At 36.3% G+C, this 17,470-nt stretch overlaps 1 protein-coding gene across 8 annotated transcripts in view; it reads right to left on the reverse strand.

The window, feature by feature from the left end:
- Window positions 1-17,470, reverse strand: part of SOX6 (SRY-box transcription factor 6) — a 366,018-nt gene that overhangs the window by 260,212 nt on the left and 88,336 nt on the right. For 6 of the 8 annotated variants that reach the window (XM_042813505.1, XM_042813504.1, XM_042813501.1 and 3 more), the window contains exon 1: window positions 2,630-3,100. The exons of the other annotated variants lie outside the window; for them this stretch is intronic. The gene's annotated coding sequence lies outside the window, so the exon portion shown is untranslated. Of the gene's footprint in view, window positions 1-2,629; window positions 3,101-17,470 lie in introns of those variants that run through there. 8 annotated transcript variants of the gene reach the window in all.

The following is a 17,470-nucleotide window of genomic DNA, read 5'->3' on the forward strand; positions in this document are numbered from 1 at the left end:
AAATTACTCTGGAAATTCATCACAAAGCCTCAAGCCTTTGAGCCGGCCAGGAGCAAGGCAGTCTGCATTGAAGAAAAGGCAGCAATTTCACTTACCATGCTCCATGCAACTAGTTCTACTAAATCAGATGATGTTCTTATCAACCTATTCCAGACACATCAAGCTAAGGCAAACTTTTTTTAAATTTTCTTCTGTTTTAAACAGACAACTGAAAAGCTACAACTGGCACAAAAGCAAGGAAAAGTAGAACCCTGAAGAAATGGCTGTGGGGGGACTCTTTTACTTTATATGATACTGTTATGTTTGTAATGAATCACTGGAATGAGCACAAAAGAGTTTCTGGTCTTTTTTCTTCTTTTTATGTTTAAGAATATTACTTTTATCATATCCCTATAAATTATAAAGTTAAATAACAGATAATTTACAGCGGCTTAGAGCTGAGGTTTTCCAAGACTGTTTCTCTTTAGTTGCAGGTAGGTGGCATTTGGTGATTTAGGATTCTGCTAGTAAACTAAAACAATGGATTTGAAAATAATTATTAAAGTCTGTCACTTGAACCAGTACAGTGCTAGAGCTCAGATGTCAGCTACATGTGCATAGAAAATACAGTAAATCCTGAAATACTTCTACAAAACCCAGTTTGTCTAATTTCAGGATTAGTATGCACATAAGCAATACAACAACCTTTGATCATTCCAAATAGTCACACAGCAAGTTCAATTTTGTTGGGCTTGCGCTGCTGTTGTTTTGCTGTTTTTTTTTTTTCCACAGACCTACACTGGTTGTTCCTGATGATGTTCCAAGCAGAGCATTCCAAAGATTCACTCGTGCAGTAAAACATTTGAGCTCAACTCAGTTGCCAGCTCTTTCTTAATTTTACGAGTAGCTTTCCCATTCTGAATCAAGCATTCTTCTCCAACACTAGTTAGCAGAGCTTCTCTAATTTAACTTTCATTTTTGCCTTAAACATCTGGGAAACTTCATTCCTCTAATCAGTTTCTTACTTTCCTCCACTAATTACAATCTTGTTTTTCCACGTATATCATTTCCTGTGTTGATAATTCTGCATCATTGGTTTTCTTGCTCTTTATATATTCCCTAGATTTTAGTGTTCAAAGTCAGACAAAGCAGCTTATTTGTGATGTCCTTCTTCTAAAAATACTAGGATAAAATGTGCCACAAGTTATTTGCTACCCAATATCAGAATGTTTAGCAGAGCTTCCAAAACAACTCTATCTGTTGCCCTGCTAGCTTCCTCCTCAGAAATTCTGGGATTTCTCTTTACTCAAATTCGATGAGCCACACTTTAGAGAAGCTGGACACCAGCTGCCTCTGCTCAAGTAGGCCAAAGTCACAGGTAAAACAGCGAGGCCTGTCAACCAATGTCACTTCCCTTTTCACTTTCTTCACGGCATGTTCCTCCCTTCTTTCCCTTTCGCCTTTGCCCTAGGCCGTATCAAAAAAATTTCTTCTTTTCTATGTGGCTCATGAAAGGTTTCCATGTCGAACTAAATTGCTACAGGAGCTCAGCCTCCAGACTTTGGTTGCTTTGCTTTTAATCTGTTGTTTTTCTTTTTAAATTCTTATAACACCACAATCTCAGGCAGCTTTCAGGCTATTACATAGAAATAAGTTAAAACCTGAGAATTACGAACTCTCTTTCACCACAGCAGATATTCTAGCAACACTATACGCATATTTAATACCATTCTACAAGCAAATCAGAATTTTTTTAAATGCTACTAATTCAAGTGACAGCATCCAACTTAGGAAAAAAAATCACACAACACTGTAAACACTTTCTAAGTTCTACGGTATTTAGCTGCTACTATTTACAACATTTTACACATATAGTAAACAAAATATTGAAGGCTGTTGCAAATATAAGTGCTCACACTACCTATTGACTAATATAATCAATATAAATATAGAAGGCAAATTTCAAAGTTTTCCCACGACAGAGTTAGGAGACTTCAGTAAAATCAGTAAAATTAGAAGATTATGTCCAATTGATCTAATGTTTTGATTTGCAATTCTCTATATAAACATGGTGGCACGTTTACCAAACATCCATTTTCTTCTAACTCAAGATCATAGATTTTGAAGCCCCACGAAAAAAAAAAAATATATATATATATACAAAAAATATTTTGAAATATAAAAAATATAATGAAAACAAACATGTTTGCAGCATTTCCAAACAAATTTGAATATGTCATTCATACTATGTGAAAACTGAAGTCTAATAACCCTGAAAAAGCTCTACAACATAAAAGCTTCCATAAACTTCCACAATATGTTCAAGAACAACGAAAGAAAGAATTGTAAAGTACATTTGTTTGCTGTTGCAAAGAACTCTTCAGGTTTTGTGATCAGTTCTCACACTTAGCCACAAGACAATAAAAAACTGTTAAGATATTTCACAGTTAAATATGCTCCATAGTTCATAGTACTTCTTAGCAACATTAAAGCACAATTTGATTTCATTCATTTGAGGAAATTGAGGATCAACACATGCTGTTTCATCTGCTGACAGCTTAAGTAAATCAACTAAGATTCTTTAAAATCTGAATTCTTCAGTGAAAAGCAAATAAAAGATTTTATTTCTTTGAGAAGATGTCTGGCTTACCTGGCTTTGCCATTCCACACCGACAGTCCGAACAATATTATCAGCTCTTCAGGTACTAATTCTTGCTAACTGGAAGGATATTTTCTCTCTTGCTGGATTAATAATCAACTTTCCTGATAGTTCATTTGTAATTCTCTTCTGGTTAACCCTTTGTATAGCTCCCATTTTGCATTCAGCAGCCTACACTGTGCAGTTCATTTTAATATGAAAGTAACAAAATATTTGAAAGTAAGCACACATAATAAATACAGTTCTAAAGAGGAAGCTTAAGACTAGATTATTTCAAAAAGCTAAAAACTTATTAATATTTAAACTAAGATTTTCTTTTCCTTAGAGGCCCTACTTACTAAACCTAGGAGCTAAGTAAACCAAAGCATCCACAAGCTGAAAGCTGGTAAGTCCACTGGCTCAAAAGACAGCATGCTCCCAAATAGCTACTCGCCTCTTCAGCGTACGTGTAAATATGACACATCTGCTGAACTCTGAAAATAACATTTTTTATTATTGAATACTGTGCTGAAAAATTACCACACTTATCAGTTCGTGCAAGGCCGTCCATCTGTGTTGTCAGAAAGCAAGAGCAAGAGTGGCTGGGAGTAAAACTGAGATAAGAGAGGCCCAGAATAGCTAAAAAGGGGAGTTCAAACAAGGTCAGCACCGTTTAAGATGGGATACCTAATAATTACATATAGTTTATTTTTCCAAAATAATAGGAGTGAATTATACACACATTTTATCAGTTTCATAAGAATTCAATGCATCTTGGCAGCTCTGCTGTAGAAGTAAAGAGATTATAAAAAGAAAGCCAGGAAATGGTATTAGAGATCTAGTAGAAAAAGGTGAAGCAATCTGGAAATCTAGACCTGAAGAAACTGGTCTTTATTTTGGAGACAAAAGATGGACCTTGGGATGTGCTTTGTGTGTGGACAGAGGGAAGACAAAAACTTGTTTTGTGGTTGTCTAAGACATCATTCTGTAAAACTGAGAAATCATAAGAAAAGTCCTGCTTTTCATTCCTTTTTTTTTTTTTCCTTTTTTTTTTTTTTAACAATTACTTGGGGTTTTTGGATGCTACGGGAAAAAATATAAGAGATGATAGTTTTGTCTACTAACAGAAATGCTTTCCTCATAAATTGTGTTTTATTAAACTTATGCTGTGTTTTATTAAATAATATTGCAGAATTTTTGTTTCTCCCTTAAATACAAGGACATAGTCACCTAAAGTTACTGCTGAGCACAGAAGAGACTTTAGCTATTTCCCTTTATGTAAGAGAAGTCCAATAGCAAATCTGTTTTAACACAACTGTAGGTCTCTGCTCTCTCTACTGCAGCAACTAATGCAGTTTGCTGTAAACTTTCTCTGATATTTGCTGTAGAATTTATGATAAGATGCTATAAAGTGTTGAAGGAAATTTATTTCATATTTATAGTTAATTTTATTCTGTGTGCGTTTGAAGGAAAACCTTTTAGGAGCACCAATAATGTGAGAAAGCTACAACAACTAAATTTATTGTTAAGTATCGCATCAGTGGTACTCCTGGGGGCTCCTCTTCATGGGAAGAAAGCTTAAACAACATTTCCTAACACATTGGATTGCTTCCCAGAGATGTGATGGCCTACAGAGGCTGTGCTGAACAAAGCAGGCTGAAATAGTAAGTCAGTAAACAACCCTTTTCAGAGGATGGTCACAAATAAGTGCAACTTTGTTTAATAAAGGCAAATCATAGCTATCTTTTGTTCTTCAGAAGGGGCATTATCTTCCTCTCCTGTTTCACCTGACTAAGCTGGTGGTATCTCTTCCATCACCTGACTTCGTGGTTGGCTAGAAATAATGGGGCAGAACAATCCCCCATTGTTCCAAGAGACAATGACCTTTCATGTCCTTGAAGCTCGCCATGACCTTTCATCTCTCCTAGCCTTCAATGGGCTCTCCTAACAACTAAAACTACACTCAGGCTGAATTCCAGATTGTCATAAAAAGCCCTGTCCTTTCCAAACAAAACCAATTTTTACACCAAGGTGGAGGAGAAACACAGGTCCATTGTTCCCTCACAGATGGAAGTTAGAGTTACTAAGGCAACAGCTCTAATCCCCCTTTTTACCACCTTTTTCACATCACTGGCCTATCAAGTGTGCTACCTTTTAACTCATAAGCTCAAAAGCTGGTAGTCTAACTGACTGCCCTAATTAGCTACGATTTTCACAGTATAGACAACATGATGAGCTAATCGAAATTTGCAAAATAATGACGTACCTCCAGCAAATATTCCTCCTCCTGAGGCCCAGTCTTAGAATAACAATAATGAGACCATTATTAGAGGAGGGCATTAAAATGCTGCACTGCTGCTAAACAGAGAACTTAATTGTTCTGGTCTTGTCCATTGAATCAACAACCTATTGTTGTGGACTTGAAAAATAAAGGACTGGAGAATGGGTGCCATAATGATTGGTCTGTGCTGCCATACCAGCACTCTGTAGAATTGTTTTCCTTTTGAAACTCTTGATGGACTAGTAGTTTTGTTTAAAAGTAATATAAAAGGCAATTGTCTGGATAAAAAGTCCTATTTATTGAAATCCTTAGAAGCAGTTGCATGGGTTTGTTCATGACCCCCAAGACAAAAACAGAAGGATCATAATAATGCTATTTGTAGAGACCAATGCTTGCAGTGACACTAGATAACACTGTCCTGTCTGGATACTGTAAAAGGAAGGAAGGCATTTCCTTTCCAGACAGAAATAATGACAGAAGGTCAGATACTGGACAGATCCAATTCATCTCTAAAAAGGAAGATGATTTATTACATAAAAAAAAGAACAAGAAGAAGAAAGAAGAAAAAGCAGAAACTATAATTTTTGGTCATAGTTTAGCATTTGGGGTATAGATAAGCGTATAAAGGTGTTAATGTTAGTCACAACACATGACTTCTTTTGTTTGCTTGGTTATTAAAAATGACTGACTGGAGTTTTTGCCATGCATTTTATGAAATTATTTCCTCAGCTTAGACATTGGGAAACTGAATAATAAATACACCTTGAAATGGTAGTGACTCGGCTGATGTAAATGGTAATTTACTGTTAGCTTAGGAAAATCTAATCTATATTTCAAATTGGGACTGGGAAGAAAAGATATCTGCAGTTTTTTTTCTGTATTAATTGTTGAGGAAATGAAACATACAGTTGTTTATGAACTATTTAAGATATGCACGATCTGGAAAAAAATATATCCCAAATTTTAAAAAAATAATTATATTACATACTCCTTTTAAGTAATACTGTATAAGCAATAATAGATTTACACTTTGGAACAGAAATTAAAACTGTGACAGTGTATTTTTGTTGTTGTTTGCTTGTTTTATAGCCACCTCTCTTAATGCATTCTCCTATATATAAATGGCTCAAAAATAGCCCATGTCTCTAGGTTAACATAAACAACCAGAAACAACCGAATTTAGGCTAGCAACAAGTACCCATGGGAACTTTGTTATTTATTTCAATGGGAAAAAATTTAGGTTTTAATTTTTTATTATTCGTGCCAACATACTGTAAACCTAAATGAAACCACAAAAAGGGGAAAAGGGAGAGGAAAAAAAAAAAAAGAAAACTTAAAAGTTAAAGGTTAATCCAAATGGCATTTTCAGCAGTTCATAGAACTGCTCACATAGAGTTGTCTTGCATGCACTCACAGTGCACGTTTTTCTTTAAACTCAGGATCTTTTCTCTCGTAAATTGAAAAATGCCTAATATAAAGAAGTATTAAATTGTAAATAAGACCTCTTGCTTCATTCAATCCATGCTTTGCTTCATTTATCTTCATCTTGTTAGGCTAAATTAATTAACAATCTCTGTGTTGCACACTTTCTCTTTTCATTACATCAAATAATGGCCTGGATATGGGAGAAAACCCTCACAACAGGGATCTTGAAACACTACCTTGAGGAAGAGTCTCTTACATATGTATTGCTTTAGCAATATTAACGAGCTAGATATTGCAACGTTGATTAAATAGATTCTTCATTGCTTTAAAGTAATGATCCTGATTTTGTGAGAAATAAAAATATTTTTTCTAAAAAAAAGAAGAGGATTGCAATAGATCGCTCTTACAATCTGTAAGCCACAAGTCACTAGGACAAAAAAAAAAGTACATAAATTTATAATTAGCCTTCCTCAATGCTTTAATATAAAAAAAAAAAATTGCACTTGACTACAATTTCTGAGCAACTGTGCACACAGTTCCAAATATATTAATGTGATAAGCCATTCAAACCATGATGCTGTGCCATTTGCCTGTGAATGTTCTGTACATAATTAATTGGATGACTGGGACAGTTTCATTGGTAAATCTGGTTATTTTAATACTGTAATGGGAAGCAATGTGCTGAACTATTAGAGAAGTTTTCTTCCTTTAACCTACATTATGGCATCTAGAGCAAAAGGACAAACCAGTAAAGCCTTTTTTAATCTCGCTCTGATCAAACAGCCCTCTTTCTCCAATCACAGCTTTGTGCGTGATATCTTTCTGCTAGTGTTTCTTATTTAATTAAAACAGACACTGACAGAAGGACATGGATTAGGACTGTAATGATGCATTTACTTAGATTAATCGGAGGCTCCTTTTGGAGTAATGGCTTAAACAAAGAACAAAAGGAAATTGTTATGAAACAGCCTTTTATCCCAGGCAAAGGTCACATTATAAGGTTTTTAATTTTGTCAGCCTCCGTTATATTGGGCCTTGCCACTGGAACATGAGAAGTGCTTCTCTCCCCTTCTCCCTCGAGTCAAGGCAGTTATTATAACACAGCCATTAAAGCTGCAAATTAAAATGTCTGATTTTAAAACGTTGCTTAGCTTTCAAAATCCTCTAATTAGCATGTTGTATATTGTTGTGAAGGAAAGGAACCTAAAATGCTAATGACCTGCTGCCAGGTGACCACACTGCTGTGCAAAATAGTATGGATCCTTTCAAGTAGCAATAATAATAATAATGCCCTGCCTTTACAAATTACCCAGCTCCAGGTCTACTCTGTACCAAATGCTTAAAGAAACAAGCACGCATCCAGCCAAAGATCAGAGTTCAGCAGTCAGCACAAGAGATTGTTGTATGTTAACTGGAAAGATGACCGTAAGACTCTGTAAGGGAAGAGAAAACCATCTGAAACCACCACAGGTACAGTGACACTTGCAAAAGGCACAGAGAAGAGCATAAGCAGAAAGCTTTTACCCTCTCAGGTAGAAACCACAGGTGCACTTGTGGAAATCTCAAGGTGGAAGACTCAGGTAGCTGCTTCAGTGCTTTATTTACAAAAAGGCAATAATGCATGAAAAGACTCCAAACAGATTTATTTTGTCTCCTCACAGTTTCCCATTTATTGTAAGAAGTTCATTGAACATAAAATTAAGCTAAAAACTTCCGAATCTGCATTTTTTGCTCGTAACCTGTGATATCTTCTCTAAAACATTTTACAGGAGGAAGTCTGACAGTGCAACTTGAAAGACTCAAGCAAAGCAGAAAACATTTTCTTAAACCATATCAGACTTGAAGATCTGATTTTTGAATCCTGAGTTTTAGCAAGCTTACTCATTTCCCATAAAATTTTCAAGAAAAATACTGTCATCATAAGTGACAGAATGTGCTGCAACTTCCTTTATGAAACTGGAGCTGCAAAAATATTTATTTAGTCTTCTGCAGATCTCACTAGTAGGAGGTTGAATGAGATGTTAAGAGCACTGCTGGCCTCAATGGCTGCTCGTACATAGAACTCTCCCACACTTCAAGTGATCCCTAAATGACCAGTGAGGACAAAAAATGCAGTGAGGACTGCAAAGGGGATTTTCAGTCATTTTTATCCCTCACTGCATTCTATTGTACTTAGAAGGCCAACAGTCCAGAAACAAAGTCCTGTGTGATTCCAAATGCCAGCACTCCCCAAAGCAATTGTACTACAATCAGTCCCTCCCCAGATACACCACAAGCAAGCCATGTTAAGCAAATATAATATAAAGATGACCATCAAACCCACACATCTACACTCTGCTCTATTTCACATAGTATCCAGATTCTGCCACCTTTTTGTCACTACACTCCCTCAGAGTACAATTAAATTCTGAAAAAAATCAACTTGCCTTTGAAAACAATTACATTTAAGTCACTGAAATGGCCTACATAAAAAACGAAAGTACACTTAATTCCAAAAAAAGTAAATTCAACTAAGTTAGCCCTCAAGCACTTGAGTTGTTTAAAAGTTGAACAAAAAAAAGTCTGGTAAATGACACGCTAGTAAAAACTATGTAGTAACGCTCACTCGCACTGTGGTTGAAAATATGCTGACCTTCACGACAGCATTCTGCAACTCGAAGGTACCACTGCCATCAGCCATTGCCATCCTTTACTTATTTATTTAAACTTAACTGCTACGCTGCCAGAGAAACCAAGTCTTGAGGTAAGAAAACCCATTTCCACAGATACATGCATCATTCACTCGTGTTCCTCAGTTGCCTCTGAGCTGTTAGTTTTTCAAACCATCTCTGTGAGACAGAAAGCTTACTGCTAAGATTATTTATAAAACAAATAGAGTAGCATCAAATGAAGACAAGACTTTGTGCAAAATGACAGGTGGCTCCATTCTTAAAAACTTGCAGCCAGGAAATTCACATTATTTTCATTTGTGGCTGTGCACAAACTGTGTTTGTAGAATTCATTCTAACAAAGTATTTAAAAGTATCTTGCAGTGGTTACTACATTGGCATGCACCATGCAGCCACACCGTTCCCCAAAAGTTCTATTTGTTCCTTGAAATATACAATATACACTATTGCTCTTTTAGTGAACAAGTAATAAAATCTGCATTAGTATCCTACACAGAACGTGAATTCATGCTTTAAGATCAGAGCGGCTTAGATAGCAAATTATCTGCATCATTTCACATTTACTGGCTAGAGACCTGTCCGGGTACAGTCTGCATACAGACAGCATTAGAACAATCAGTGCCTACACGGATGCAGCACCACGTCCTGTGGTTTTTGCTGAATATCCACTTATACTATAAATCAAAGAACAACAGTAATCTCATAATCTAAGACTTCAGTGTAGGAGTCTGACGAGACTCAGGCTGACACAGCAGCAGTAACTGACATGGCACAGTGGAAACACCAGCAATGCAGAAATCATGCTGGTGCGGCGCAGAATAAGAGACTGATTGGTCTCTGATTCATTATGAGTTCAACTGGACCCATCAAAGCACGTCTCTGTCATGATAATCCCACAGACTCTGGAGGCCAATGCAGAGCAGAAGAGACAGTCTACTCTCACCTGAACACAGCTTTCATGCACACAAGGTCAAAATATGCTCTGCACTGAAGTTGGCTTTTTATTTAAGTTGCCTCACAGCTAAGTCACTATCCAGACTTGTATCCAACAGAACCCATATAATATAGAATTATATGGAACCCATATAACACCATATAATGAAAACCAATCCTGTTCTTCAAGTAAACATGCCCCCAACCACTAACACTGAATATACAGAACAGCAATTTTCTCTATCATCATGTACCCTGAAACAAGAATAGTGCATGTATCTGAGCACCAATAACAGCTCTTTAGTTTGTCTCATTGTGTACAGCCTCTCTCAGATTTTTTCATGTACCTTTCTCTACAGGTTCTCTGCATCCTATTCTACCCTGGTCAGTCCCTGTTTGTATTGCTATATGCACAGTTTGTACACATGTCAGGTAAGAGAAATCAGAAGTGTCTGATTTTTTTGGCTTCCCAGAATGCTGTGTTTAGGTCATATAAAGTAGTTTTGTTACTCCAAAAAACTACAGCAATAAGTAACATAAATATTTCATTGAAAGGTCACTTATCATCACTTTATACACCTCTAGAAATTCTTCCTACTATTTAATTCTTCATGCAAAATCAGATATTTTGCCTCATTACAAAACTTCATTCCTACCTGGTTTGTGATGTAATGTTCAAAACAGGGTCCCTTATACATTTCTTACTCTATTTTGGAACTGTTGTCCCTATGAACACACCAATGAGCTTTCTGATCTAACACCCTAAACTCTTCACAACTGCAGCCTTCATTTTTCCAAATCTACTAATTTTTTAAGTCATTAAGATAAACTAGATAAATGAATCACAGTCAGCTCTCTGCTCTTTCAGATATTACTGCTTGCTTTCAATAAATAGTAGAGCTGTTGTATTCCAAACTGTTTTCTGAAAGAAAATACTGATCTACGCAATTCAGCACTGATTTTAACAAGGGGCAGAAATTAAGTCGTTAAACAGTTTCACATTATATGTAATAGTAAAGCTACTCAATACACTTCCACATGCAGATGATATGCTCAATGAGCATTTCGAAAAATATTGATGCATTTTTGTACACAAAAGTAGCCTGCACAAATTATGTGAGAATTTCACTGCAATTAAGTGAAAGGAAAATTACCTATATGCATGCTTGGCTTGAATTTCAGTATAGAAACACATGCTAGGTTTCAAGAGAAACTGGGCCAAACATAACTGCTAAGGGATTTAAGTTTACTGGTTTAAACAACGTGAAGTTCATACACAGGCATCATGCATATATAACTACATAGGCTCACATTCACATACAAAAGATAGCCACGTGGCGATTCTCAGTCTCCCCTCAAAACAAAATTTCCTAGGCACCTTCAAGCATTTAACTTACAATTTTCCCACTAGTCACGATTTCCCAATCAGTGTTGCATAGGAAGGAGGCACAGAGAAGAAAAAGGACTATTTGTGACTCTGTACCCAGCATTCTAATTACTTTTTTATGCCTTGGTTTATCCATGTGTAAAACAGGAGAAACAATACTTTATAAATCACCTTTCTAAACTGCTTTGAGATCTGCTGATAAAACAAGGTGTATGAGAGGAACTGAATTGCTATGCAGTCTGAAAGAGATATCCCTCAAAAGAGGAAAAGAAAAAAAAAAAAAAAGCAAAGTTGTTTTTTCTTTTTCTACCGCTAAAACTTTCAATACCCAATCAAGCAGCCACACTACTGCATTGGTCTATCACAAAGCGGATCAGAACAGACAAATTAATCAAGTCAGGACAGTGAGTGCACTTTGTTTACACGCTATATCCTGTACGTATCTTTCTTAGGTTCAGACTGAAATCCAGCTCCAGCTGCAACAGCTTTCAGGCTGACAGATCCCTCTGGAGCTGTGCCATGCAGAGCTTCAGACCTGGAAGGTGCTGCAAGCGCGCACTTCCACTATGCTGCTCAGACATGTATACATCACATGTTCACACTTTCAACATCCCTTCAAAGGTATACTTGTTGCAGTTTAATAATGTGCAGCATCTAATCTTTGGGCAGCCATTTCTTTTGCCCATGTTTTATCATGATTTTAAGTCTGTCATTTCTGAAGAACGGAATTAAAATACATAACCTGTTAGAAAGGAGATATTCTAAACTACAGTACAGAGATTCATTGATAGTCCATTCTCAAAGAGTTTAGATCAATAGACTTTGCTAATGTGCCATTTTTTATATATATTCATATTTTGGGCAGCATCTAAATTTTTACAAAATTCCCACTGCTGACACAGCCAGCAACTGTTTCACACTGCTGGAAACGAAAGTGGTTTAGATCAGCAAAGTAAAACAAAGTTGAACCACCTAAATTATTGTACTCATTCAGTTTCACCAAGCTGTAAGTCACACACATCAAGAAGTACAAGAAAACATGGTGTGGTTATGAAATCTTGCTGATAATCACAGAGAACAAGCTGTAAAACATGCTTGTTCTGTGACATTTGTGAAAAACCAGATAATCCCTAATGGACTTTGAAAACAAGCTTTCTGATTTTTCATGCATATATTTATATGTTGATACATATACACATATACATTCAGATATGTGTGTGCATATGTATACATGTCTAAGCACACACTCATGTTTAAGCAAAATTATTAGCTTTTCTTCATAGCCAGTTGGCAATGTATTCATTTCTCAGTTGAAAAGAAGGAGGAGGTGCCTGAAAGAGGATACCACAAGTGTAGGACAAACAAATGCCTTAGGAATCAGAGCAGCATTAATGGCAGGAGAATGAGAGAGGCAAGAGCTTAGGAGAGCGCGAGGACTCCCTTCAAAACCCCAGGAACTTCCTACAAGATCTGCATTTGACAGCAAACCTTGGTGAATGTTTCCTTCTGAAGGCCTACTGCAGATAGGAGGAGAGTTGTGGGAAACCAAAGAGTTAAAATTATAAGTTTATACAGAACTTTGAGATAATCACAGAGAAAATGATTAGGTCCTAGACAGAGATTGTGTTTTGCTTTATTTTTGCCCTCAAGCCTGCACCTTTTGTCATAATGAAATGCATACTCAGCCTTCACTTGGTGAAATATTTGTGTTTCCATGCAGTTAAACAAATGGGTTTTTTATTTTCTTTTAAAAATCGCCTCCTACCCATGTTTCCCAAAACAATTGCCATTTGAATATCGTGAACAAACTGGGCAGTAGTCTTCCCTTGCCTCCATTAAAAGTGCTCTTTCCTTATTTCATCGGCCAGAACATACGGGAAAATGACAGGACTTCTCAAATAATGGAAGACATCTGAAAGGAATTCTAATTGCACAGTATTTCCACATTGCCATATAACTCACAGCATATAATTGGCATTTTTAGCACAGACAGGAACAGAAGATCAAGGTAATCTTATTTATTTTACAAACTGATATTCAAGATTCCATCATGTGTTCTTTTTCCTCTATTTTTCTTTTCCTGATTCTTTGCATGAAATATGAAGAACTCACAGGTACGATTATCAGATTTATGGTGTATGCTTGCTATATCACACATTATAGTCTCACAGTTGTTTGCCCTGCAGTATGGAAGATTTGCATAGTGTTTAAATGGGAGAGATCTGTACAAACTATAGTTAAAATATTATTACATTTATATGTTTTTCTATATGAACTAGTAAAAAAAAAATAATTTTATATTCTACTTTAGGGCAACATTTTACTACAATTAAATGAAAAGGCTTAGCTCTGCTACTTCTTTGAAAAGAATCATGACCAAAAAGATACAATTTTAGGAACCATAACCAGAAGATTATAAAGAAATTCTGTCTATTTCCATATGAGGTAATATCACAACCAAATATACTTTGTTGATATTTAAAATCTGTATGTCTTCCTTTTTGTAATTCTTTCATCTGTGTGTGGAATTTATAGAGGAGCTTTGAGAGAGAAAAGAATGAAGCACTTGCCTTTAATCCTGAGGGTTATTTCCTGTTGTGTTGCGTTTTTTTGTTTGTTTGTTCATTTATTTTTTAAATTCATTATCTGCTCCCTTCCCATCACTGCTGACCATCAGTGCAGCACCATACCTCCAGCTGTGAGCTTGAACATACTGCTCCCTGAAGCCAAAACACATGCTGCTTTTCTGATTTAAGAACAAGGGACACTGGACATAGGAAAGAAGCTTAAACTTCCATTTCTTTTGAATCTCAGTGCACTTCTGTAATGCAGTGTATTACAAAGAAACCGAGGCAATATGACAAATTATAGGAGAAGCTGCAGCAACTGAGATTTTAGAAAATTATCACATCTTTTAGAAGCAATACAATATTGTGTCACTTGGAGAAGTAAAAACTCTTTAAATCATGTTTAACATGAGATAATAAACCACAGATATCTAATAAACCACGTACCTAATTAGTAAGATTTTCCTGTTTCTGAGCACATGAAATCTTACGCACCTGACATTACTCCTCTCAGGGAGGGCTATCTCCTAAGAGGAGATGAATTCCCATATGCAGGAAATCCAGTGCATGTTAGGCACGGACAGAAGGAAGGATGGAAGTGAAGGAAGGAAGGAGAACAAATATCAACAAGTAAAGAATAGACTGCCTTGGCACTTGTGCAACAGACTCAGAAAAATAATTTTACAGGAAACTACTTTTCCTCCTTATGAAGTCCAGAGCATACATTTTACTGTATCGTGCATTCTCTTAATTTTCCAAGATTCAGCCTGAGACGCCAGCAGCTGACTACAGGTTCTTCAGTGATGTCTAAAATTAGTATTAAAAATCTTTTAATTTTCATATAGTTTATATATCAAGGACATTCTAAATGGTTACTTCTGTAGAGAAGAACTAGCAGATATCAAGAATCTAAAGGACAGCAATCAAATGTAAACATCTTTCAGACTGAAGTTAGCTTAGCATAGACAATGCACTACACAGAGCAGAAGAAATCTTACAAATTGTGTGAGTCTGTAAGTTATAGCATTATTGCATCAAAGCAGTAGTTTAGGAATCTTATTGCTAACTGCCAGATGTTCTGCGTTATTCCATGTTGTTAGCCATAGCAGTGAATTTCCTACCACTTCGAACAAATTATCCATTCCAATTGAGCACATTTGTGATACAGTCAGGGTAAAGCTTTCTTTTAAATTTGGTCGGTTTTATTCTTCTGCCTTACTATAAAGTAATACTTTATCGTGTCTGGATTTTTGTACTCCTTAAGGTGAAAAAATGCAACTGCTCATTAACACGAGGGTATTAAAAGTGCATTTAACCTAGTCTTTGATGCACTTTTGTTTTATCTATCATATCCAGCTGTAAGCAGAAGAGACAAGTTAGTCCAAGGACATAATGTCTTTCAGGCTCTATAGCACTTAGCAGGTTACAGGGCCTCCAAGGCCTAACAGATTTAACCAAGACTTTTCACACAATCAGGTAAAGAAAGCTAGGCCAGTCAGCAGACACCCCATTCAGATAACAAAGAGAATATTTTAGTGACAATGTGAGAAAACAACAGTAAAAATGGTAAAAAACCACTGAACCATAGCTCCCTTTTTTTCTTTACTAAGAACCACGTTTGCCCATATGGAGTTTGCCCATAATATTTGCTGCAGTCTTCAGTAAAGAGAAAGTCAGTCAGATGAGCTTTGTCATGAGATACCCAGATAAACTCTCCTCAGAAATGACTACATCAGTGCTGGAAAATCTGCGATGTCTTAATTTCCTCTATTCATTTGGGATGAATTCACTGATGATCTCTTAAAACACCAAGCTTAATTCTTGGCATGTCTGTCATCATAACATTGATCTATAACAAAACAGAGCTGTGTTTGTATCTGCAGTTTCACCTCACCATAAAGGCAGTATTTAGTGTACTCAAGGCTGAGTTAGCAACGTTAAAATTTGCAAACAAGGCCTGACTATTAGTGCCTGACATGGCTGCAGTCAGTCACAAACCAGCAAAAAGGTGCAAGGACTGTGAGGTGAACAAATCCAGCTTGGGCATTTGTTAAGGTCATTTCAGTTCTTCAAGTGGCTCTTCTTAAGAGCCCATTACCTCAGCTAAGTCCGCTCAGCAAACCATAATAATGATGAAGATAACCCATCTGAAGAAACCAATTTGGGGTATGGTTTTGAATTTGGACTGGGGAAAAGATGACTACACACCCCATGCTCTTGCTCTTCTCTACAGCCAAGTTTAAATAAAGAAGAATAGTTTTCAATTATCTTGGACCACATTTGAATGGCAAGGGAACTGTGAATGAAAGACATTTACAAAGGAGACTGTTAAACATTAAAGTATAGTATAATCACTGTATGAATTAGTCATAGCCAGTTTAGACACTGTCCAACCCACTTTCCAACCATCTGCAACAAATGTGCTCCATAAAAACAGAACCATATGGAAAACAAGCTAGCAATTAACACAGCTTCTATGCATACCTCTAATACAGCACAGATTTCAAACTTTGAGTGAAACTGACTGCTGAATTACTTCCATATTGCTGCTGTTTAGACCTTGGCAACACATATTTATCCTCACTCACTACAGTATGTCATCCCAAGATACTGCTATATCATCAAAATAAGCATGAAAAAACCACCCACAACTGAGCCATTCATTGTGGTTTATAGCCTCTGTTAATAAAATATTTGCAGATCAAAGTATAACAGACTTTTTCAAAGCTGCATAATATGTTACTTAGCAGTCAGTATCAAAACTAATAGCTAATGCAGGGCAAATCGATTAATTTAATTGCTAATTGGTAACGTCTTGTACTGTTAAACAAAACTGCTTCAGGATTGGGTCCTGAGAGCTTTCTGTTCTCCCAGATTACTTGAAGAGCTAAAGATGCAGCACTTAACATTGCTATCATTTCCCAATAAGAAGGAGGCATGCAGAAAACATAGATCCAAAATACAGAGCCCTAAAAAAAGGCTCGTAGATGATAATTTTATGACTTTTCTTTCATAACATGACTATACTTTATAGCCGTATATGTGTACTAGATAAAGTGAGACTTCCTATAAACAAAAAGATAGGACTATAAGCAAAATGTTTTGTTGCCTTACTCAGTGTAAAATGCAATGTCCAGTATATACTGTATTCTCTTATATCCAATCTATCAGAGCTTTTCAGCCTGGCTCTTTAATACAAGCTACAGGCTTTCGTGCTCTTACACTCAACAGCTCAGCCCCTGAAGCTTGATCAAGGTAATGAAGGCTCATAGACTCATCTGGGTTGACAGGGACCTCTGAAGGTCATCAATTCCAGCCTCCCACTGAATGCAAATCAGGTTGCTCAGGGACTTGTTCCATCAAGTTTGGGAATTCTGTAATGAGGGGGACATTACAAAGGAAAATCAAAGTATTGTACTAGGGAAAAAAAAAAAAAGAATCCATAACTCATTTCTGAGTATTTAAATTCTGAGTATTTAAAAAAATGAAATTTTCAATGCACATTTTCTAGTTTTACTCATATAATAAAAAAACTGGGGAGATTTATGTGTTTTGTTTTGGGTTTGTTTTTTTTTTAAATAACTGGAATTT

This window comes from Centrocercus urophasianus, unplaced genomic scaffold, assembly GCF_019232065.1.
Source record: "Centrocercus urophasianus isolate 14NV4802_14NV808 unplaced genomic scaffold, USGS_Curo_1.0 seq_14, whole genome shotgun sequence".
Lineage (NCBI taxonomy): Eukaryota > Metazoa > Chordata > Aves > Galliformes > Phasianidae > Centrocercus > Centrocercus urophasianus.